Consider the following 25,404-nt stretch of genomic DNA (forward strand, 5'->3'; position numbering starts at 1 on the left):
GGGGCGCGGGGCCTGCCAATCCCCGCTCGGGGCCGGAGGCTCCAGGGACGTCCTCGAACGCGGCCGAGAGGGGGCGGCCCCGAGGGCCCGGCCGCCGCAGCGGTGCCGGCAGGTGCCGGGGCCTCGGCCACTCCACGAAGGGGCCGGTCGTCGGCCGGGACGGACACCCCGTGAGCCCAATGGCAAGCCGGCGTCTGCCAGCGCCCGTCCAATCGGCAGGGGTTGCCGGGCCGCGCTGGGTCTCCCGACCAATGGGAAAATTCGCGTTCGGATGGGGCGGGGCGGAGGGTCGCGTAGCCGGCCAGACCCGCTTTGCGCACGGGCCGCGGTAGGGGGGGGGGGGGCTGGTCCCGGGGCTGCACGCTGGGCCCGGGAGGGGTCCGCCCCCGCACCGGCCCGACTTGAGCACCCCGCGGACCGCTAGCCGCGCGGCGCCCTAAGGACGCCGCGCCCGGTGCGCCGAGAGACCCGGGGACGCCAATCTGGGGGCGGGGGCCACGCTGCGGGGCCGCCCACGCCGCGCTCCAGGTAGGCTCGGGCCGGGGGGCGGGGTCCAGAGGTTGGGGCCGGGACTGGGACAAGGCCGGAGATCCGGGACGGGATCCAGGTTGCGGTCCAGCGGGGACGGGGTCTAGGTGGGCGGCTGAGGGGGGGGAATCGAAGTCCGGCCGGGTATCGCGGCAGGGGGAGGAGCCGGGCTCCGCCCCACCTGCTCCCTCGCCCGCGCCGCGGTGCGCGAGACCCTGGACCACGGGGGCGGGTCCCTTTGTGCGCGGCCTCGGGGCCGTGGCCGACAGGGCCAGGGCACCCCGCACCGCGCGCCCCCGCCGAGATGCGGCGAGAACCCGCAGCCTTGACCGCCCAAACGCGACGCCAGGCGCCTTGCAGCTGGGGTCCAGCAGCCACGGAAACTTTCCAGGGGACCGAGGGGCGGCGGGGCCCGGGAACTTTCCTGGGGCGGCGAGGCACTGGAACCCGCTGGGGCACGGCGGGGCAAAGGGGATGTCCCAGCTCCCGCTGCTCCCGCCGCCTAGAGGACGAGGGAGGGGGATGCCCGGCGTCCCAGCTTGTTGCCCTGAACGGGGCCTCCCTGAACGGGGATCCCCCTGTTCCGCCACCCCTGGGTCCCCTCGGTGGGACACCGGGCCCCTGGCAGAGGTGTGTCCTCCCCACTCGGGGTGGTACTCAGCCAGAGTTTGCTGGGGTGTGGCCCCAGGGCAGGCGGCCCGAAATCCAGAGCCTTCCCATTTTAATCTTTAATTAAATGTTGGGTGCTTAAAATATGTCACTGTTTCTAACCTGTGCGTAACGTATCGCTGAAAAAAGAGCTCAGGGACTCTGACTGTTTTCCCTCTAGACCCAGGCATGTTTAGAAACAAGAGAAAAGAATCACTTCGACAGAATTTTATCCTTTGAGGGTAGGCTCTCAGTGTAACCTCGGGTGGTTGCGCCTCTCTCACAGCCGTTCCAATTGTCACCTACATCACTGTGCAGGACACACACCGAGTCAGGATTTATAAACGCAGGGGGTTGGGAGATGAGCTGTTTAGTGATGTAAGGGCAACATCTCCCCGTGAGGACATGCACCAGACAGAGGTGGACTGAGAGCCTCCATCCCCTCCCTCTGCCTCCACTTGAGAAGCAGGCCACCACCAGAGGTCTGTTGGTCCAGAGCAGGTCGTGCCTGTCTTGTGTTCAGTGTTATCTCTGGACCTGAGGTGGTGCTGGACACAGGAGACAATCAAAGACCTCTATACGGCATACTGCACCCATGGCCAGTAGGCCTTGGGTCTGGCCATAGCATGTGGAGCTGGGAATCCAGAACACATCCTTTCCCACAGCCTTGCCCTGTCCCACCCCCCAGTACTGTGTCTGTCCCCTGCTCCCTCAAGTCTGTGGTCCAGTGGCACCCAACATGGGGCTGGGTCCAGAGTGTTCGCTATGCTTAGGATTCTGGTCCTGGCCTAGGAAGGAGGTTCACAGCCAAGCCAGTCCCTGCCCTGCTCTTCTTCACAGTCTTTTCTGCATAGACACGAGTACCTACAGACCACGACTCTCTGAAGTTAACTGGGCCAGCTCTCAGTCCTGCTCAGTTAGCTTCCCCATGCCACATTGGGGTTGCATGGTGCCGCCTCCAGAGGTAGTCTGTCAGGTCTCTTCCCAATACCGAGGTCTCTGCCTCTCTGAGGTTCTGTGAAGGCGTCCCTGTTTGTGCTACATAAAGATTCAGGGTAGATTTGCCACACCCACTTCACCCTAAGAGACAGGCCCGAGGGGCATGAACAGTGGAGTCCTGCACCTTCGGGGGGATCCAGGAGTGACGCACAGCTGGGGAGCAAGGACACCAGGCATGCCAGAACCCTAGCCAGTCCCCAGCAGCTGCCCTGTGCCCTGGTTTGGCCTCGGCAGAGGGACGGAGGGTGGGGCAAGTCCTGTGGACTGCCCAGGGGGCCATCGGGGGTTCTGGGGACTTCCCAGTGGCGGCTCAAGTTGGGGGAAAGGCATCTGTTTTCTTGCTACCAGCTTCTGTCAGGATAGTGATGAAGTCTTGGGCTGCTCAGCAGGAGACCCAGAATTAGCAAGTAACCAGAGGGAACACAGGGTCAGGAATCCCTTATTGGGCTTTCCTGACTGGGACAACTGCACAGTTCGGTTTATTTCACGGGTCAGGAGGATGAGCCCAGAGCGGTGGACGCCCATTTCATCCACATCTGTCCCTCATCCCTTTCCTCACCTTGTGTCCCGCACAGACTTTTCCCACTGCCCCAGTGGATCTTGAGGCACCAACGGCCTCTAGGAAGGCAGCGACTAGTGGATACGGCCACCAGAGGGCACCCAGGCCTGCCATGGCAGGCAAGACTATCCCCACCCAGCCGCCCTCAGGGTTGGAACCCTTCCTGAGGAACCCGGTGGGGAGCCCAGAGCTCTGCTTTCTCCAGACTGCCTGTCCAGGGTACAGAGCTGGAGAGGAGCAAGGATCCCTGGGGTGAGGCTCCTCCTTAGCCCCCAGAACCCCTCACCACCTTTAGTTCAGGCAAAGGGGAGACCCCGGGCCTGAATGGCCAGGTGATTGAGCACAGGCTCAGGCAAAGACCATGAAAACCAGGCCCTGAGGGAGGCCTCCTTCAGGCTTGTGCCCCAGGTGACTCCTTGGCTTCCGTTGGCTGACCCTGCCCCCATCTAAGGGTGCCTGTGCAGACCCTGAGTCAGCCTGTCAGGGCAAGGCTGGGCCTCTTCCACTTAATCTCTGAAGAAGATGCCACAGAAGTTGGTGTCTTTTCACATTGCACCCAAAGTGGCCAGCGGCCTGGAGGAGCGCGTTAGGATTTGTCATGGTGGAGGAGGATGTGAGGCTTGCATGCAGAACAGGCTTCTAGAAAGACCTGCCTGACCCCCTCACCACCACCCCTGCCACTCCCACCTGGGGTCCTCATTACCTGCCATAGCCCTGAATTGCCTGCCCAGCTGGGGCCCCATCCCTCATCTAGACTCGGTTTGTGATCGTGGAGCTGCCTAGTGCCAGGGACACACGACCCGTCCATGGCTTTGCAGGACTGGCTGCTTGGCAACCCTGGTGGGCTGAGCTCCTGCCCCAGTCGGAGATGCCACAGGCCTTCCAAGAGTGGGGGCAGACTGGACAGATTTTCAGGGCACTCCATTGTGGGGAGGCCCATGGTGTGGATGGGCTTAGGCTCGAATGGCCGGGTGGAGTTATTTCACTTCCCAGGATCCTCCTCATTTGGGGAGGGAGCCCCGTAAGAGGGAGATTTGGTGGCTCCCTTAGTCCCAAGGCTCCTAGTTCCAGGTGGGGAGTCCTAGGTCAAGTAAGTGACCCCAAAGCCTACAGATCAACCCTGAGGGGATGCTAAGAAGGGATAGCCGAGACAGGTAACCCTGCACTCTGATCACGAATCCTGTCACTCGTTCTCTCACTCTGTCTGCTCCCTCAGGGCTCCTGTCAGGCTCTGCCCTGCCCCCACCTCCTACACAGTGTCACCCTGGGACCCAGGCTTCCCCAAACCACCACCACCCTGCATCCCCCAGAGCCTCCCACTTCCCCTACTCTCCTCCTGCAAGAAGCCTTTGGTGCCCCACTCCCAGCAGCCCTGCAAATACCCTCCCCCCACTGGTGTCTACTACTGGCTCTCTTCTGTTTATGGAGCTCTTCACCTGGCTCTTCACCTCCCACAAGGAGGGAGCATGTTCTTCTTGTGACCGAATATCCCCAGCTGAGGTGGGGGCACTGCGAACAGGAAGACCTAAGTTCAAATCCCAGACCCAGTTTACCCATCTGTAAAATGGGGTTTGGGCCAATCCAAGGTCCCTAGCGAGAGTGACATGAGGGCACATAGCCAGCGCCTTGTGAGGCTCTGCACAGGGCCAGCACTGAGGGGGAGGTTGACAGTTATCCGGACTGATAAGAAAGGCATGTGGTTCTCTGTGGGACAAAACCTATGTGAACGCTTAAGCCAAAAACAGAAGTGTCCCAGAAACGTCACACTGCAAGTTGAGCTGCTTCCTGAGCCTCAGACTTCAGGGTGGGAACAGCAGGTCCTCTGCTGTGGGCGGAGCGGCTGTCGTGGGTGGGCAGGCTCCCTCCCAGACTGCCGTCCCAGGCACACAGGAGAGTGAGCGTGCTCGAGTACAGACGTGTGCACGCACGCACAACTGCCTGGCTCAGGCCAGTAGTCTTTCCTGCCTCAGCCCCATGCATCCTGATCTTCCCACGATCCCACCGTGACTCAGAGCCCCTCCTGGTGGTGAAGGGGCTGCTGGGAGGCAGGGACACCTACCCTCAGGGCCCCCACCCCGGCCACATCCACAAAGGAAATTTAGATAGAGAAACAGTCTGGAAAACACTGTAGAGCCCGGAGGAGAGAGCTTCTATCACCTCTGACCACCCCCAGAATGGCTTTCCATTTGTTTGACCCAGACCTCTCCTCCTCTTTGTGCCACCCTGGCTTTGGTTTGCAGTTGTAAAGATTTTATTTTTAAGTAATCTCTACACCCAACACAGGGCTTGAAGAGTTGCATGGTCTTTGGGGCACCTGGGTGGCTCAGTCAATTAAGCATCTGCCTTGATCTCAGATCATGATCCCAGGGTCCTGGGATGGAGCCCCACACCGGACTCTCTGCTCAGCAGGGGAGTCTGCTTTTCTTTCTACCCTCTACCCGCTACCCCTGTTTGTTCTCTCTCTCTCTCTCTCTGTCAGATACATAAATAAATCTTAAAAAGTGTTGCATGCTCTACCAACTAGCCAGCCAAGTGCCTACCACCCTGTTTTTCATTTTTATTGACGCGAATGCTCTCTGGCCTGGTCTCTAGCCTTAGATACAGTGGTGGAGAATGTGTCCTCTGGGTCATGGGCTGAGACAGGAAGCCCATGAGGGACATGTAACCATAACTCTGGCCATTTGGTCTCAGGGTCTGGGAGCTGGGCTGCCTGCGCAACAGGAATGTGGGTTCTAGGGCAGCCCCAAGGAGCATCAGGACAAGCGGATGGCTTGTTACACAAGGCAGGAGTGGGATCCTGGAGAGGAGAGCAGAGCTAGGCAGGTGTTGAGGTGGGGGGCAGTGGGACCCTTGTGCAGAAGTTCTCCTTGCTTGTTTATCACAATGAAGCACACTCGGCCTTCTGGAATAGGGAAGACATTATTATCAATCTTCAGCTGAACAGTCACAGTTTTGAAGGTCAACAGTGGTAGAAACATTTATAAGGGATGGTGATAGTCTGACATAGACCGCAGACACCATGGTTCCAGTTGAGTGGGGATAAGAGAACATGCATGAAGGTATGGGTCCATGTCAGGAGCTCTGTGAGATGACCTCAGGGTCCGGGATGACACTGTCCCACCAGGGGTCTGGCCTTATCCAAAAGGGACTTATCTTAACAGGTTGATCTCACAGGGTACCCTGTGGTTTCCCTGCAGGAGCTGGGGCTGGCAGGATGGGCGTTTGGACATGCTGATCTCCCCTCAAGACAGGTAAGTGTCCTGGGCTTGGCCTGGGGCCGTCCCCCTCTTTGCATGGGACAGAAGAGTGTCCTCCTGGGCCTGGCAGGTGTGACTGAAAGAGGGCTGGCCCCGGGGTGGTGGATGCTTCTGGTCATCCTCACTCCGGGGCTAATACCAGGACATTGGCTGGATCTGCTCTTCACCTGTCTTGACTTGGAGGCCTGCCACGCTCGGCTCGGCATAGCCTACCCAGCTTGGCTCTTAGCTCAGGTGGTCTTTGCGGCCCAGGGGAGACTAGAGCTCCCAGTTGGGGACAAACTGGCACATGCTGGCCCATGGCCCTGGGCATTACCAGTGTTTGTAGGTTTCCCTGGTAGTCGCTCCTCCAATGAGGCTAAGGCCTGGGAAGTACGGCAGGGTCGGGAAGCAGTATGCTCCCTGTGTCCCCCAGATCCCTCTGAATGGTGGGAAGGTATGCACTGCCAGCACCCTGGCCTGGCACAGTTTGCTGCAGTGGTTGTGTTTACAGAGCGGTGATGGCTAATGAGAGTGCCTCTGCTCATTCTTGTCCCTCTGGTATGGGTGTCCAGTCCCCAACCCAGCCATCTGCTCCTGTCCCACCGGGTGCTGTCTCCGTGAGAGGCTTGACCAACCCAGCCCTGTGGATGCTTAGTGGCCCTGAGTATCCAGGATGGATGGCCCTGCCTGGCCAATGCCACGCTGTGTGGTGAGAAGATAGTGGCCACAGACCTAGGAGCCCCCAGGCCTCCAGACTCCTCAGCGCTCTGTGCCAAGGACAGGGAGGGACAGGGCCTGGCTCCTTCCTCCCTATCCCACATGACTGTGGGCGTGGGAAGCTGCCAGCTGGCTGGTGGTAGCTGTGCCTCTGCTGCCACCTGGCGGTATCCCACCTGGGCCGATCAAGGTCAGGCCTGGCAGCTCCGTGGCAGGCTGTTGGGCCATAGTGGGGTCTCTGGATTGGGGTAAAGAGGCTCAAGCTGCATCCAGGGCTCAGACCGTGGCCTCGCTTGTGGTGTGTGTGACGTGGTATCTGGGGGCGAGTTTGGCAGGGTGCTGGTCCCTACCCTCTTTAATTTCTGGTAGGCCACCACACGTCAGGTTGGCCAACCAGCCGAACACCGAATGATAGTTCTGGTCACAGGGTCTCCTGCCCGCCGCTCTTGCCTGGTCTCCCAGCATTGCTTGCTTGTTTCCTATCCCTGTTTATCCCTTTTTGTCTCCTGCTCCTGGCCTTCTCCCAGCTTTCCTCTGGTCTTCTCTGTGTCTCTCTCGGCCTTTTCCTCTCTTTTGTGTCTGTCCTGTCCTGTTCTTCTCAAGTGTGGTCATTGATTATTCTTGTCTGCCACAGCAATTAACTGCTCATGTCTGCCCTGGGCACTGGAATACTCGTTGTGGCATTCGTGCCATCTCTTCTATGGGCTGGGACCATTTCACAAACTGGGAAGCAGAACCTGGGTCCTGGCTGGGGGCTCCCTGCTCTGTGGTCCCTGGGGTATAGCCTTTTCCACATTAAGAGGGAGAAGGGGAAGGGGAGACCTGGCGACTCTGTTGGGAAAGGGGCTGATGGCAAGCACCCGTGTATCTCCCATACTTGCCTTCAGCCATTCTGTACCCAGTTGCTGAGCTGCACGTCAGACGCTGAGTGTTGTGACCCCATCAGACACAGGCCTGCTGTAGGGGAGTCCCTGGCCTGGCCAAGAAGGTAGCAACAAACAGAGAAAGTGACCAACCGTAGAACTGTAAGCCAGTGAGGAGAATTGTGGGGCCCCCTGACAAGGGGGAGCTGGAAGGCAATGCAGGAGTGATGCTGATACCCGGAAGTAGCAGGGGCCCTTCACTGCACCCAGCCCAGCACTGATACCACCTCCTGGGGACCACACTGCCCCCCGCCCAGCCTGGTCTTGCCCTGTGGCGGCCTTGTAGTCAGCCTCCACATAGCTGTGCCAAGCATGGCCATACTTCTGTGACTGCCGGACCCATGCTGGGGTTTTTTGGGTTTCAATGTGTTTCTTAGTCATCTATCGGAATCTTTATTTTATTATTTATTTATTTATTTATTTTTAAGATTTTATTTATTTATTTGACAGACTGAGATTACAAGTAGGCAGAGAGGGAGGCAGAGAGAGAGAGAGAGGAGGAAGCAGGCTCCCTGCTGAGCAGAGAGCCCCATGTGGGGCTGGATCCCAGGACCCTGGGATCATGACCTGAGCCGAAGGCAGAGGCTTTAACCCACTGAGCCACCCAGGCGCCCTGGAATCTTTATTTTAAAGCATGAATTCTTCCTTCATCTGTGTGCCTGCAGCAAGTTCTTTCTTAATCTTTCAATTTTTGTTTAGGATGGCTTTTCATGTTCAGAAATTTTTCATATTTTGTGGAGAAGTTCAATGAACGTTTTCCTTTTTCAGTCATTCCGTGGTCCTCCTTGAGCTCCTAGTCTGGTAAAGGCACCCCTATCTTTTCCTAAGGTATTTCTAGTTTAGTGTTTTGCGTTCAAGCTTTCATCTGTCTAGAATTTATTTTGATATAAGTTTAAGTTGAGGATTTAACTTAGTTTTTCACCTGTATCTGAACTATTTCTTTCTTTCTTTTTTTTTAAGATTTTATTTATTTATTTGACAGAGATCACAAGTAGGCAGAGAGGCAGGCAGAAAGAGAGGAGGAAGCAGCCCCCCCCCCGCCCCCTCTGAGCAGAGAATCCGACGTGGGTCCCGATCCCAGGACCCTGGGACCACGACCCGAGCTGAAGGCAGAGGCCCAACCCACTGAGCCACCCAGGCGCCCCTCTTTCTTTCTTTTTTTTTTTTAAGATTTTATTTATCCATGGGGCGCCTGGGTGGCTCGGTGGGTTAAGGTTCTGCCTTCAGCTCAGGTCATGATCTCAGGGCCCTGGGATTGAGTCCCGCATCGGGCTCTCTACTCAGCGGGGAGCCTGCTTCTCCCTACCTCTCTCTCTACCTTCCTGTCTGCCTACTTGTGATCTCTGTCAAATAAATTAATAAAATCTTTTTTTAAAAAGATTTATCTATTCATTTGAGAGAGAGAGAGTGTGTGTGTGTGTGTGTACAAGCAGGACAGAGAGGCAGAGGGGGAGACGGAGAGGGAGAAACAGGCTTCCCACTGAGCAGGGAGCCTGACGTGGTGCTCGATCCCAGGACCCGGGGATAATGACCTGAGCCAAAAGCAGACACTTAACGGATTGAGCCACCCGGGTGCCCCTCGAACCATTTCTTGACTAACATTTTCCATCACCAGAAGTTGGAAGCATTGTGTAACGTGTCCTCAGGTTTGCGGTGCCCGTGGCAAGCATCCAGCCCTTAGCCAGTGCCCACTGCCTGATTAAAGAGATCAGGTTGGAGCCTCCCCTTGAACAGTCTTTGTTCTCAAAAGTCATGGTTATTCTACACGTTTACCCCACATGTGCTTGCTGGAACCACTCTGCTGGGTCCCTCTCCTTGGGACTTCTGTGGGCTTCACCTTAGGCTTCACTCTTCGGAGCCAGTCGGCCCTCCCTGTATGGATCTGTGGCATGTCCTCCACTGGTCTCCCCATGTCTCAGGGCTCTCACAAGAGAGCCTGTCCAGACCCCCCCTGAGCACCCTTGTTTTCTGAAAAGAGGTCCCTGCATGGTCGAGTCCCTCAGAAACAGGGCCCCTGCTGGTGTGGCCGGAGAGCCTGGTGCAGGGTGCGATTCTCGTTCCTGTGCAACTCTCAGCCAGGCATCTGGGGACCTCTGGAATCAGACTCCTGGGTCATTTCCAGGTGGGCAGGTGCCCAGAGGAGCCTAAAGCCTTTCCCACCCCCACAGCCCATGCTTCTCAGGTGAAGCAGGAGGAAGAACATTCTCTACAGAGGACTTGGGCTCAGACCCTGGCTCTGCTCACATTGCGGACCTTGTGAAGGGCTTGGCACCGGTGGTGCTCCGCTGCGGTGACGGTCCGAGCGCTGCACTAGCTTCAGGCTGTGCCGTCCTTGTTCCCGGTGATTCACAGCTGCTGGTATGGCTGGTGCAGCAGCGGGGCTGACTGAGAGAGGCCTGCATCGCCCAGGCCCCCCGGGTGAGATGGTACTGGGCTGGCCCACGCAGGCTTTCCCGGCCCGGGGTGTCTCTGCAAGCCTAGGTAGCATTTACCCAGCCCTGCTTTTCCCCGGCCCCCTAGCCCCCAGCTTATCTGGCCGGCAGGAAGACTGCCCACTATCACTATCAGGTGGGGAGATGGAAGTATTACCCACCCCCCCACTCCCCACCCCCATCCGGCGCATCTCGCCAGGTTGACTTTGGAGCTGATGAGTTTGGTATTTCAAATATGCCTTTAGTTAAACTTTCTCTTTTTAAAATATTTTCACTCTCTGGTGAAATCCTAATTAGGCCATTCATTCGTCTGAATGTACTTGCTGCTGTCTGCATTTTGCAAGATAATGAGGTTTCGAGATGCTGCCATCCCCAAGCTCTCAGGGCCTTCACTTTCTACCCTGGAGGGAGATGCTGGCACCCCCTGGGCCAGACCTGCCTGTGGGATCTGGGCCACAGTGCCTGGGGGTGGGGGAGCACCAAGTGCACAGATGGGGAAAGTGAGGCCTGGGCTGCTAAAGAGTCTGGGATGGTGTAGGTGAAGGGGTCTCAGCCCCAGCAAGGCCCACCCTTCACAAAGCAGCATCTCCCTTCACCCCAGGCTCAAGATCAAGGCCAAGGGAGGTGTCTTCCAGATCCTGCTGTCCCAGGCTCCCCTGGATGTGCCTTAGGGGCTGCGAGCAAGGGAGAGGGCATGAGACTGACCCATAGATGCCACATGACCATGGCATCAAAGTCCCCTATTAAGCTTTTTAAAGATTTGATTGATTGATTGATTGATTTGAGGGAGGTGGGGAGAGAGAGAGAGCAAGCACTCATAGTCCTGTGGGGGAGGGTGGTTGGAGCAGAGGAAGAGGGAAATAGAGAATCCCAAGCACACTTTTGGATACCAGAGCCCTGTGTGGGTGGGCTTCATCTCACAACCCTGAGATCATGACCTGAGCTGAAATCCAGAGTCAGATGCTTGACCGACTAAGCTATCCAGGCACCCCCCAACCCACTTCTATTTTCCTTTTTTTTTTTTTTTAAAGATTTTATTTATTTATTTGACAGATCACAAGTAGGCAGAGAGAGAGGAGGAAGCAGGCTCCCTGCCGAGCAGAGAGCTCAACACGGGGCTCGATCCCAGGACCCTGGGATCAGGATCTGAGCCGAAGGCAGAGGCTTTAACCCACTGAGCCACCTAGGCACCCCTGCTATTTTTTTATTTTTAAGATTTTATTTATTTGACGGAGAGAGAGAAAGCACAAGCAGGGAGAGGGAGAAGGAGGCTCTCCACTGAGCAGGAAGCCCGACGCAGGGCTTGGGGCCAGGACCCCAAGATAACAACCTGAGCCAATGGCAGATGCCTAACAGACTGAGCCACACAGGCGCCCCTTCATTTTACTTTTTTAAAAAAAGTTTTAATCTTATTTTATTTTTTCAGTGTTCCAAGATTCATTATTTATGCACCAGACCCAGTGCTCCATGCAATGCGTGCCCTCCTTAGTATCCACTCATCCATCCCCTCATCCCTCTCCCCTCCAAAACCCTCAGTTTCTCAGAGTCCACAGTCTCTCATGTTTCCTCTCCCCCTCCTATTTCCCCCAATTCACTTTTCCTTTCCTTCTCCTAATGTCCTCCGTGTTATTCCTTATGCTCCATAGGTAAGTGAAACCATTTGATAATTGACTTTCTCCGCTTGACTTATTTCACTCAGCCTAATCTCCTCCAGACCTATCCATGTTGATACAAAAGTTGGGTATTCATCCTTTCTGACGGAGGCATAATACTCCATTGTATATATGGACCATATCTTCTTTATCCATTCGTCCGTTGAAGAGCATCTTGGTTCTTTCCACAGTTTGGCAATTGTGCCCATTGCTACTATGAACATTGGGGTGCATATGGCCCTTCTGTTCACTACATCTGTATCTTTGGGGTAAATACCCAGTAGTGCAATTGCAAGGTCATAGGGAAGCTCTATTTTTAATTTCTTAAGGAATCTCCACACTGTTTCCAAAGTGGCTGCAGCAACTTGCATTCCCACCAGCAGTGTAAGAGGTTTCCCCTTTTTCCACATCCTCTCCAACACTTGTTGTTCATTTTGCCTTTTAAAAGAAATTATATATGCGTACTTGTTTGTAGAAAATGTAGAAGAGGGCGCCTGGGTGGCTCAGTGGGTTAGGCCGCTGCCTTCGGCTCAGGTCATGATCTCAGGGTCCTGGGATCGAGTCCCGCATCGGGCTCTCCGCTCAGCAGGGAGCCTGCTTCTCTCTCTCTCTCTCTCTCTCTCTCTCTGCCTGCCTCTCTGTCTACTTGTGATCTCTGTCAAATAAATAAATAAAATCTTTAAAAAAAAAATGTAGAAGATACAGAAAAGAAGGAAAATAAAATCATACCTATCGTACCCGTACAGCCCAGCACTTTCTGCCCTCCTTTCTGGGGAGGTGATTTCCACATGTGCATGTGTAAGAGGGCTGGAGGTTGGGGTGCCTGGGTGGCTCAGTTGTTAACATCTGCCTTCTGCTCAGATCATGATCCCAGAGTTCTGGGACTGAGCCCCGCCTCGGGCTCCCTGCTCAGCCGGAAGCCTGCTTCTTCCCCTCCCACTCCATCTGCTTGTATTCCCTCTCTTACTATGTCTCTCTCTCTGTGTCAAATAAATAAATAAATAAAAATCTTTAAAAAAATAAGAGGGCTGGAGGTTGTGATCCCCACCCCCCACCTCACCAGCATCTCCCAAATTGGTGTTGGGATGCTAGGCCAAAGCAGATGCGTGGGCTCCCTGTTTCCAGGTATTACTTGTGGTTGGCTGTGCTGGTCCTGCCTTTCGTGGGGAGGGCGGGCAGACACACCCATGTCAGTCCCCCTCTGTCCCTGAGGCCCGTGCACCCCTCAACTAAGAGCTCAGAAGCACATCCCATCACGGACTCAGGCTGTTTGGAGTTCTCTACCATCAGGGCTGCTGCAGTAAATAACTTTTGCCTAGAGCTGTTTTTCTACATTTAAACAACTTGGGCTTGATCTTGAGGTTCAGGCACTGCTGGGGTGTCTGTGTGTGTGTGGGGGGGGATGTGTACACACAGACACACTCATGCTGGGGACAGAGCCTTGGTGGGAGCCATCAGATGCCAATGCGGCCTGAGAGAGTGGCCCAAGGGCATGCCTCATGACAGCCCTTCTCGCAAGAGATAGCTAGGACCGCTGTCTTCAGACAGTCCAGCCAGGGACCTGCATAGGAGATGGGCCCCCAGGAAAGGCAGACAATGCAGGAAGGAACACCTCCTGTGAGGACCCCATCTCACCTCCTATCCGCTCAAGTGTGCAGTGGGAGCTCGGGGTGTCCCTGCAGGCGTGTGTGAGCTGACACCACTCCCGATGTTGTGCTGAGGAATGCTGGTGATCCGGAGGCTAGGCTGGTCCCCGGCTCTGTGGGCATTGCACACAATGGGTGCAAGGGCCTCCCCCCGCCCCTTGGCCTCTGCTCCCACCAGGCCGTCAAATGCCTACTTCCCCACTCCCAGGCTGATGCCCAGGGGATTTGGAGCCCTGGCAGTGCCAGCACTCCCACAGATGATTACCTCTGAGGTGAGTCACTCGGACCCTCTGGGAGGGCGCACTGATGGCTCTGTTGTAAGAGCCAGAGCTTCAGTGGGGGAGTCTCCTCTGCACACAGCTGGAGGCCCCAGGCTCAAGACACCTCAGCGCCTCCACCCTTGTCCAGGGGACCATGATGGGGGAAGGGCACTAGGGCTCTGAAAGTGCCATCTGTGCCCCTCGGAGCATATCATGGGCTGCTCAGCTCACCCACCGTGGGTCAGCATAGGGTGCGGAAGACAGGACAGGGCTGAGAGGGAAACAAGAGTGGGAAGGGGAAGGGTGCAGGAGGGAGGAAGGGCAAGGATGTAGGAGTATAGGAGACAAGGCAGGTAGGGATGCAAGAGGAAGTGGGGGTACAAGAAGGCAGACATATAGCAGAAAGGGGGGCTTTAGGGAAGGCGGGGGTTCAGGGGAAGGGAGAGGCAAGGCTGTAGGGAGAGGGCAGGGAACAGGGGAAGTGAAGGTACCAGAGCGGTATGGGAGTACAGAGTGGAGGAGCAGGCATGGAGGGAGAGGCAGGGATGCAGGGGGAAGTAAGGGCAGTGTGCAGAGCGAGGCAGGGATGCTGAGGTTAGGAGGGAGGCTAGCAAGTAGTTGAAGGGCCCAGGTTTAGGCCCTGTTATAGTATGTTCTTTTTTTTTTTTTTTTTCTTTTAAGATTTTATTTATTTATTTGACAGAGACACAGCGAGAGAGGGAACATAAGCAGGAGAAGTGGGAGATGGAGAAGCAGGCTTTCCGCTGAGCAGGGAGCCTGATGTGGGGCTGGATCCCAGGACCCTGGGATCATGACCTGAGCCTAAGGCAGACGCCTAACGACTGAGCCATCTGGATGCCTCTGTAGTATGTTCTAAGTACCCTGGCCACACACTGAGCCTTCTGAGAACTTGAGCCTGGGAAAGGGGCTTTCCTGAACACACCATGAGGGCTAGTGTGGGCTCTGGGACTCCTGACCCTCCTACACCCCCCCATCAGTTGGCACAGACTACCAGCCTCACTTGTCACCTCCTGCCTAGAGTGAGCAGCAGGCTTATTGCCACCTAGGGGGGCAGGTGACCTGTCCAGGGCCCCAGAGTGTGCAGGGCCACAGCTGGGGCAGGGACTTGCATGGGACCAAAATAATCTTCTCTCTTGGGTCTTCCCAGCATGGGGATGGGGAATTATGATGGGGAAACTGAGGCTCAGAAAGCAGACCTGGGCCCTGTTCCCAGGCCTGCCCCAGGCAAGCATATCTTCCCTTTCCAGTTGTCTCGGTGACAGTTCTCTGGCATTTGCCTATCTGCAGGGAGCTATTGGTTATGATGAGACTATTTCAGTATTTGTATTTGAAGAAGTAATTCCAGACATTTCTTTGCCAAACCTTTGAAACAGGGCATTGCTTAATTTTTAATTAAGCCTTTATGCTTGCAAACTTTTGTCTTTAGAAAAGGGCCAGGACATCCAGTGGTGGGGGTGGGGTGGTCGATGCCCCAGAGCATGTGCAGGGAAGGAGGCCATCTGGGACTATGACACAGGCAGCAACCTTATGCCCTGTGGGAACCCTAGGCCCTTGCACATCCCCTTGCTCCTGGTGGCTCTGTACTCTGCTGGGACTCCACTGCCCAGAGCATGAGCATGGTTGATGGGCAGGAGGAGTGAATCTCAGACAAAACCCAGGGCCCAAGAATAGTAGCCTTAGGTAGGGGCAGGGGGCTGGGTGGCTGTGGAGGGGTATTTGCTGTCCCCTTCCCTGAAGCTGGTGGGGGCTATTTCAGCCAGGGAAGAGGAAGCCTTTCAGCTGGGCCTGGTTCTCTTGCTCACTCCCTTTTTTTTTTTTTTTTAAATTTTATTTATTTGACAGAGAGAGAGATCACAAATAGGCAGAGAGGCAGGCAGAGAGAAAGGGAGAAGCAGACTCCATGTTGAGCAGGGATTCCCAATGTGGGGATCGATCCCAGGACCGAGGCCATGACCCGAGCCAAAGGTAGAGGCTTAACCCACTGAGCCACCTAGGCGCCCCTTCTTGCTCACTCCTTTAGCCAATATTTATCTGGTTTCTCCCCTGTGAGATCCCCCATGCCCTCGAGGACAAAAGCCATGTCTGGTCCCTGTGATAACCTCAGCCCTGCTCCTTGCCGCACCCACCTCCAGACTTGGCAGGCACTGCCTCGGTGAGGGTCTCTGTGGACCCACTCCCTGCATCGTTCTAGATGCAGAGATGCCCTCAGCAAGGCAGCATTCTCCTAAGTCTATAGGAGCCCAAGGCAGTCCTTCTCAGGACATTTCTCCTGTTTTTCGCAAAAATCGGCCTCCCTATGGAACACGTGCTTGGGTTGCTCAGTGCCGCCCAGGCCTGGGAGGTACAGTACTCTGTTGGCCTAGATGCTGTTTTCCGGCTGTTCGTCCTTCTTGTGACAGAAACAAATTGAGTGCCTGCCACGTGCCAGATGCTGGCCAGCAGCCACTTAGCTCTGGCCTATAACCCAGCAGAGGCGTCACTTTCCGCATCAGCCCCCTCACGTTGGGTACCACATGTGGCGGCAGGGGAGGTCTTAGATTTGTTGTGGGGTTTGGCCCATGCAGAGGCCTGAGAGCTGGGGACTGCACTTCATAGCGTGATCCTGGGCTCGCAGACTGATTTTCTGCATCTTCTCTAAGTCCTGTCCTCTCTGAACTACACCTATGAGAAATTTCTATTTCTGGCATGTGAAAGGTATTCAGAAATGCATTGGTCATTTCAATAGGAATCTTGGTTTGGGGACTTAGATACCTGTGTGCTAACTATTTTAGGTTTGTCCTAGTTTATTCATATTCATTCTTTTAAAAAAAATGTATTCTGGAATCATTTATGTTGTTGATTCTCTGTTAGAAATTAGGTATTACTCCTGGGAGAGCTTTAGAGATAGAAGACAGGGAGCTTGTTGCAAGGATGTTTTAGCATTTTTCATTCAGCCCTGATACACTTGTATTCATAGTCATTCTTTACTGTTTAATAATGAAAGTATTTAAAGCTGTGAATTTGCCTCTGAGTATAGCTTTGGCTGTTTCCCCCCAGCTTATTGAGATATAATTGACATATAACACTGCGTGGGTTTATGGTGCATTGTGATGATTTGGTACATGTATGTATTACAAAATGTTTACCACAATAAGATTAGTTAACACATCCTTCATCTCACATAAATTACCATTGTTTTGTTGTTATAATGAGAACATTAAACATAGCAACTTCTCTTATAGCAACTTCTAAGTATATAATGCAGTGTTGTCAATTATAGTCAGCATGCTATACATTAGATCCCTGGAACTTATAACTGGAAGATATCTTCCATATCTCCTTTGACCTGCATCTACCCATTTCCCCTATCCTTGGCCCCAATAAGCACCATTTTACAACCCATATATATATATATTTTTTTAAAGATTTTATTTATTTATTTGACAGAGAGAGATCACAAGTAGACAGAGAGGCAGGCAGAGAGAGAGAGAAGCAGGCTCCCTGCTGAGCAGAGAGCCCGATGCGGGACTCGATCCCAGGACCCTGAGATCATGACCTGAGCCCAAGGCAGCAGCTTAACCCACTGAGCCACCCAGGCGCCCCACAACCCATATATTTTTATGTGTGAAGTTTGAATATATATTTCACTGTTTGTAAATAGTCAACTTTGTATGATTAACATTTTTTTAAAAGATTTCACTTACTCATGAGAGACAGAGAGAGAAAGAGAGAAGCAGAGGCAGAAGGAGAAGCAGGCTCCCCAAGGAGCAGGGAGCCTGATGTAGGACTTGATCCCAGGACCCCGGGATCATGACCTAAGCCAAAGGCAGATGCTTAACCATCTGAACCACAAGGGTGCCCTGTATGCTTAAATTTTTATCTTTTTCTACTTATTTAAAAGAATGTTTTGCATATTCTAAGAGCCACAAGATGGCTCTTTTTAAATTTCTATTTTTAGGGGTGCCTGGGTGGCTCAGTGGGTTAAAGCCTCTGCCTTGGGCTCGGGTCATGATCCTGGGGTCCTGGGATCGAGCCCTGCATTGGGCTCTCTGCTCAGCAGGGAACCTGCTTCCTCCTCTCTCTCTGCCTACTTGTGATCTCTGTCAAATAAATAAATAACATCTTTAAAAAGTAAATTAAAAAAAAAAATTTCTATTTTTATTTGGTAAAATACACCAAATTTACCATCATACCCATTCTTCAAAGTCTCGTTCTGTATCATCAGGTATATTCATATTGTTGTGCAGCCAACCTCCAGAACTTTTTCATCTTGCAAAATTGACCCTCTGTATCCATTAATGAACATTAATTAACCCATTACCCCCTTTCCCCAGCCCCTGGAACCACCATTCTACGTTGTCTTTCTAGGAATGTGACTAATTTAGATGACTCATAAAAGTAGCCCAATACAGCATTTGTCTTTTTATTATTGGATTATTTCACTTAGCATGATTTCTGAAGATTCCTCATGTTACATCACATGTCAGAATTTCCTTCCTTTTAAAGGTGTAATCATCTTCCATTGATAGTAACATTCCATGATCCATAAGTGTGTATCACATTTTGTTTATCCATTCAACTGTTGGTAGGCACTTGAGTTGCTTTGCCTTTTGGCTATTGTGAATAATGCTGTTATGAGCATGAGTGTTAAATACCTCTTCAACACTGCGCTTTCACCTCTTTTGGATATATACCCAGAGGGGGAATTGCTTGGTCGTACAGTATTTCTATTTTTAACTTTTTGAGGAACCACCATATTGATTTTCTTAGCAGCTATGCCATTTTACATCCCACCAGCTGTGCCCAAGAGCACCAATTTCTCCACATCCTTACCAAAACCTGTTATTTTGTGTTTTGGAGAGTAGCCATCTAATGGGTGTAAGACAACATTTCACTGGGCTTTTGATTTGTGTTTCCCTAACATTAGTAATATTGGGCATTTTTTCATATACTTGGCCATTTATGTATCTTCGTTAAAGAAATGTCTGCTCAAATCTTTTCCCCGTTTTTTTAACTGGGTTGTTTGTTTGCTGCTGTTGTTGAGTTGTAGGAGTTCTTTATGTATTTTGGAAGTTATCAGTCATGTATCAGGTACATGATTTTAAAATGTTTCTGCCATCCTCTGTATTGCCTTTTTACTCTGTTGATTGTGTCACTTGAACAGAAGTTTTTAATTTTGATAGGGTTCGATTTACCTATTTTTACTTTTCTTGCCTATGCTTTTGGCATCATATCCAGGAAATCATTGCCAAATCCAACATCATAAAGCTTTCCCCCTATGTTTTCTTCTAAGAGTTTTATAGTTTCAGGTCATATGTTTAGATCTTTGATGGATTTTTAATTTTTGCATATGTTATAAAAGCTTAAAACTTTATTCTTTTCCATGTGGATATCCAGTTTTCCTAGCACCATTTGTTGAAAAGACAATTCTTTCCCCCATTGAATGGTCTTGACAACCTTGTAAAAAATAGTTGATTATATATATGTGAAGATTTATTTTTATTCTATTCCATTGGTCTGTTTCTGCCTTTATGCCATGACAACACTGTTTTCATTACTAAAGCTTTGTAATAAATTTTGAAATCAGGAGTGATTTCAGTGAGACCCCTAGCTTTGTTCTTTTTTATGATTGTTTTAGCTGTTCAGGATCTTTGAAATTCTGCATGGATTTTAGGATGGAGTTTTCGCTTTCTGTAAAAAATGATTTTGTAAAAAATGATTTTGATAGGGACTGATTTAATTGGTAGATCACTTTGGTTAATATTGACATCTTAACAATATCAAGCCTTCCATTCCATACACATGAAATGTCTTCCATTCGTGTGTGTAGGTATCTTTAATTTCTTTCAGCAAGGTTTGTAGTTTTCAGTGTGCAAGTCTTTCCTCAACTTAGTTAAGTTTATCTCTCAGTTTTTTGTTCTTCTTGATGCTATTGTAACTGATATCATTTTCTTAATTTCCTTTTCAGATTACTCATTGTAAGTGATTTGTTCATTGATATTTTACCCTACAACTTTACTGGTTTATTAGTTCTGAGTGTGTGTGTGTGTGTGTGTGTGTGTGTGTAATCTTTACGATTTTCTGCATTTATTTTTTTTTTTAAAGATTTTATTTATTTATTTGACAGAGAGAGATCACAAGTAGACAGAGAGGCAGGCAGAGAGAGAGAGAGAGAGAGAGGGAAGCAGGCGCCCTGCTGAGCAGAGAGCCCGATACGGGACTCGATCCCAGGACCCTGAGATCATGACCTGAGCCGAAGGCAGCGGCTTAACCCAGTGAGCCACCCAGGCGCCCGATTTTCTGCATTTAAGATCATATCTGCAAACAAAATTTCACGTCTTCCTTTCCCATTTGGATACCTTTTATTTCTCTCTGTTGATTTACTGATCTGAGATTTCTAATAGAAGAGGACTTGAACAGAAGTGGCAAAAGCAGCATACCTGTCTTATTCTTTTTTTTTTTTTTAATTTCTTTTGGGGCACCTGGGTGGCTCAGTGGGTTAAGCCACTGCCTTCGGCTCAGGTCATGATCTCAGGGTCCTGGGATCGAATCCCACATCAGGCTCTCTGCTCAGCAGGGAGCCTGCTTCTCTCTCTCTCTCTCTCTCTCTCTCTCTCTGTCTACTTGTGATCTCTCTCTCTGTCAAATCAATAAATAAAATCTTAAAAAAAATTTCTTTTCAGTGTAACAGAATTTATTGTTTATGCACTACACCCAGTGCTCCATGCCATACGTGCCCTCCATAATACCCACCACCTGGCTCCCCCAACCTCTACCCCCCCACACCCCTTCAAAACCCTCAGATTGTTTTTCGGAGTCCATAGACTCTCATGGTTCATCTCCCCTTCCAATTTCCCTCAACTCCCTTTTCCTCTCCATCTCCCTATGTCCTCCATGTTATATGTTATGCTCCACAAATAAGTGAAACCATATGATAATTGACTCTCTCTGCTTGACTTATTTCACTCAGCATAATCTCTTCCAGTCCCGTCCATGTTGATACAAAAGTTGGGTATTCATCCTTTCTGATGGAGGCATAATACTCCATAGTGTATATGGACCACATCTTCCTTATCCATTCGTCTGTTGAAGGGCATCTTGCTTCTTTGCACAGTTTGGCGACCATGGCCATTGCTGCTATAAACATTGGGGTACAGATGGCCCTTCTTTTCATTACATTTGTATCTTTGGGGTAAATACCCAGTAGTGCAATTGCAGGGTCATAGGGAAGCTCTATTTTTAATTTCTTAAGGAATCTCCACACTGTTCTCCAAAGTGGCTGCACCAACTTGCATTCCCAGCAACAGTATAGGAGGGTTCCCCTTTCTCCACATCCTCTCCAACACACATTGTTTCCTGTCTTGCTAATTTTGGCCATTCTAACTGGTGTAAGGTGGTATCTCAATGTGGTTTTAATTTGAATGTCCCTGATGGCTAGTGATGACGAACATTTTTTCATGTGTCTGATAGCCATTTGAGCATACCTGTCTTATTCTTGATCTTGGGAGAAAAGCTTTAACTCTTTCATTATTGGGTCTGATGTAAGCTGTGGTGTATGTACAATATAATTTGTAGCATATGTAGTATGAAGTCCTTTTTCTGTATAGCCTTTATCATGTCAAGGTATTTCTTTCTATTCCTAGTTTGTTTTATGTTTATATCATAAGAGAATGTTGAATTTTGTCAAATGTATTTTAGGTATCAATTGAAATTATCATTTTCCGGGCGCCTGGGTGGCTCTGTTGGTTGGGCGACTGCTTTCAGCTCAGGTCATGATCCTGGAGTCCCGGGATCGAGTCCCGCATCGGGCTCCCAGCTCCACGGGGAGTCTGCTTCTCTCTCTGACCTTCTCCTCGCTCATACTGTCTCTCACTGTCTCTCTCTCAAATAAATAAATAAAGTATTTTAAAAAAAAAGGAAAGAAATTATCATTTTCCCCCATTATTTTGTTAATATACAGGGCATTATGTCGGCTAATTTTCATATGTTGAGCCATCCTTGAATTCAGGAATAAATCCTACTTGGTTATGGTATATAATCCTTTGTACTGCTGAATTCAGTATGCTGGTGTTGAAAAAAAATTTTGTTAAGATTTTATTTATTTGACAAAGAGAGAGACAGTGAGAGCAGGAACAATACAAGCAGGGGGAGTGGGAGGGAGAGAAGCAGGCTCCAGGCAGAGCAGGGAACCCGATGCAGGGTTCCATCCCAGGACCCTGGGATCATGACCTGAGCCACCCAGATGTCCCTTTGTTGAAGATTTTTGCATCAGTTTCACAAAAGGGCTGTTGAACCATAGTTTTCTTTTATGGCTTTGGTATCAGGGTAATTTCAGCTTGTAGAATTATCAGTATTTCCTTACTTGTCAATTTTTGGGGACGGTTTGAAGACTAATATTAACTCCTCTTTGAGTATTTGTTAGAATTCACTAGTGAAGCCATCTGGTCCTGGGCCTTCATGGGGGGGTTTTGATTATTGATTCAGTCTCCCTGCTAGTTAAAAGTCTGCTCAGGTTTTATTTCTTCATGTGTCAGTTTTGGTAGTGTGTGTGTTTTTAGGAATTTGTTCATTTCTTCTAGGTTATGCAATTTGTTGGTGTATAATTGTTCACAGTATTCTCTTATAACCTTTTTATTTAAAAATATTATACAGAGAAGAGACATACTAAACACAAGAGAGTGGGTTTTTTTGTGTTGTGTTTTTTTTTTTTACATTTTTCAAGTTTATTTTTAAGCAACTGAATTTGTAAAATTAAGGTAGCTAAAAATGTTCCTTTGTCTTTCTTCATTTTTTTTTTCCATTTTCACCGAGTATAATTGACAAATCTATAAGGTACTTGATGTGCATGTCATGGTGATAGAATGGTGATAGAATATACAAATACATTGTGAAAGGGTTCCTGCCGTCTGGTTAATGAACACATCCGTGATGTCATAACTTTTGTGAGTTTGTATTGTGTATGTGAGTCTGTGTATGTGGTGTTTAAGTTTGTTATTGTTGCTCTTTTTGACTTGGTTGGATTTTGTTTTGTGTTTCATGGATTCATACCTAATCTCCCCTTTTTTTTTTCATACCTAATCTCTTACACTCATCAGTCCACAGATCCACAGATATCCTGAGACGGTAAAAATACTCCCCACAGGCAGCTTGCAAAGGATGGCTAAGGACAGCTGAAGTCCTCGTAAGGCACGCAGAGTATCAGGGCCTTGCTGGAAAATCCATTTCAGCCTCTCAGCAGCCCTTGTTCCCCGAGGCACGGGGTCTGGAACTTCTGCTTATGGTGTGGTGACTCCCAGCCGAAATAACCGGGTTAGCCTGGACTTCTCCGGGCTGTCCAGAGCTCCCAGTGAGCCCTCCTTGCTCCCTTCCAGAGAAAGACCCGTCATGTGAATGGCAGATCATGACTCTGAAAATCAGGGAATTTCACCCTGAAGTTTCCTTAAGAAATTTCAGAGCGTGAGGTTCACACGTTTTTAGCAATGTCGAGTTAAGGAGGCCAGGCATCTTTTTTTTTTTTTTTTTAATTTCATTTATTTATTTGACAGAGAGAGAGATCACAAGTAGGCAGAGCAGCAGGCAGAGAGAGAGAAAGGGAAGCAGTCTCCCTGCAGAGCCCGACGCGAGGCTTGATCTCAGGACCCTGAGATCATGACCTGAGCTGAAGGCAGAGGTCCAACCCATTGAGCCACCCAGGCACCCCGAGGCTGGGCATCTTGTCGAACAAAGCTGTCAGCTGTTCCTGGCCATAGGAGTGTCCGCAGCACAAGAGATGGTGAGCGGGCGACGGGATGCACGGTTGACAGCTGTGGATGGACGGTGCGGCCTCTCTGGGATGTGGACAGCTGGGCGGAGAACCAGCGCGCCATGGAACGTTCTAGGCACCGGGCTGTGCTGGCAGGTCGGGCCAAGTGCACCGCCCTCCCATGCTGCAGAGCTGACCTCAAGCATTTAGGAAATGGGCAGGGTGGGGGGAATCCTCAGCCTAAATGCAATCGTAAAATGGAATGGAATCGTAAAATGCAGAAAAAGAGGCATCCACGTTTTTCTGAGCTGGTTTGGAAAGCTTCGATTCCTACCTGTACACTGACAAGCCCACTAGAGGCCTCCCCTTTTGAGGGTGGTTTCTGACTGTTTTGTGGGTGCCGCTCTGCTCTTTCTCCCTCAGGGGATTTTTGCGATGTGGCGATTAGTTTCCACATCTCTTGGCTTCCCTCTTTCATTAGCTGCATGTCATTTTCTGTGGCTTTGGAAGGTCTGGCCTGAGTTTGCTTTCCGATGCCTCCCTGTGTTCAGATTTGCTGCGGGGAACTCCTGTCTTGCCCTTCACCGCCTCTGCCCCGGCTTTCTTTAAGTCTCCACGGGGGCATCGTCATTTGTGATCACGCCTTTCCTCTGTGGTCTGTTCCCAGTTCATTGGTTCAACACCATCTTCCATCTTTAGAGGACACATGTCGGCCATTCCCTAATATTTGCACTCATAAGTGTGCTAAATACAAGTTAGCCAAGAGCCACTCCCTCAGGTCCTCCAAAGGCAGGAGGATTTGCCCCGGGGTGCTGGTGTGCTGTGGGCAGCTCTGTGCTGGTTGGGTGCCTCTGTCCAGGGTCCGTGGCCCAGCCACCCTCACCCATCACAGACAGGCTTTGGCGTGGACCCGAGGCTGGAGCCACGTGCAGACTGGGGAGTCTCAGGCCTGGCCTCTGAGGTCCTGATGGGGGGCAGCCCATCAGGCTCCTGATGGGGAGGTCAGGACAGGAACGGGGTCTGCATAGGATGCTGATCCTTACCAGGAGCCACAGTGGCTATGGAGCGCTCATCCTCCCTTCCCCTCCCACAACAAGGACCTGGCAGGACCTTCGGGCCACCCACCACCCATTTTCCACTGGGGCAATTGAGGTCCATGGGGCAGCTGTGGTTGAGTGGGCAGTGGGCACACAGCATGGCTGGTGTGGGTGTCCTGTGGGGCATCATCCCTCCCTGTGTGCGCGTGCACGTAGGGGTGGCTGCCACATGTGCCTGCAGGTGAGTTTTGGGAGGTCCCCAAATGGTAGGCATCCCTCCTGCAGTGCTCCCACTGCCTCTGGGCAGGGAGGGGACACAGAGACAAGTCCAGCTCCCTGGAGGCTCTCCTGGTATGTGTGGGAGGAGCCAGAGGAGACCCCGCAGGGCCTAAAGTCTGTGCTTGGTGGGGGTGAGGTGGAGCCCCCTGCCCTTTCCCACTGAGTCATTTGCATGTAAAATGGAGGAGTTTGTTACTGGTTGGAGGTTGGTGGTGTCTGGACTTGTTGCCATGGGCACTCCTGAGCTTCGCGAGCAGCTGAGCTGGCTCCCAGCCTGGAGAGGGGGTTAGGAGCAGCAAGGCTGGTGTCCAGCTAAGCTCCTGGAAGGGAAGGATGTGCCTGGGGGCCCAGGAGAAGCCAGATCTGGCTGTGGTCACCTGCTCGTTGGCCCTGGGCAAGAGCAGACTAGGGGGGACCTGGCCCTTGGGTGCTGCCAGCCAGGAGCAAGGCTGGAAGGGCCTGGAACCTTCCTCCCCAGGGTGGACCCTGCTCTATCACCCACACTCACTTCTGACCCATCCAGAACCGGGTGGCCACAGCCATCCCTCCTGTGCCCACGGCAGCTGGAGGGCCTTCCTGCCACCTGTGGTGCTTGTTGGCCCTGTCCCAGGCGCTGGGCCGTGGGTGCTGTGCTGGCAAAGCCTCGTGGAGTCTCCGTGCTTGAGTCCCCAGTGTTGTTCCTGAGGAGGGAGGGAAGGAGTGGCCCGTTTCCGGACCCATCTCACTCTCCAGAGAGAGGAGGC

The 25,404-nt window shown here is 51.5% G+C and overlaps 1 protein-coding gene across 3 annotated transcripts in view; it reads left to right on the plus strand.

Annotated features, from left to right (window-relative positions):
• The first annotated feature begins 367 nt into the window (after positions 1-367).
• The window catches only part of ARVCF (ARVCF delta catenin family member), a 54,781-nt gene continuing 29,744 nt past the window's right edge, over positions 368-25,404 (plus strand). For 2 of the 3 annotated variants that reach the window (XM_032875869.1, XM_032875868.1), the window contains exons 1-2: positions 369-528; positions 5,932-5,985. The gene's annotated coding sequence lies outside the window, so the exon portion shown is untranslated. Of the gene's footprint in view, positions 529-5,931; positions 5,986-25,404 lie in introns of all 3 variants that reach the window. The other variant, XM_032875866.1, reaches the window with a different exon arrangement.

Source organism: Lontra canadensis, unplaced genomic scaffold (genome assembly GCF_010015895.1).
Source record: "Lontra canadensis isolate GAN:19392208 unplaced genomic scaffold, GSC_riverotter_1.0 scaffold57, whole genome shotgun sequence".
NCBI lineage: Eukaryota > Metazoa > Chordata > Mammalia > Carnivora > Mustelidae > Lontra > Lontra canadensis.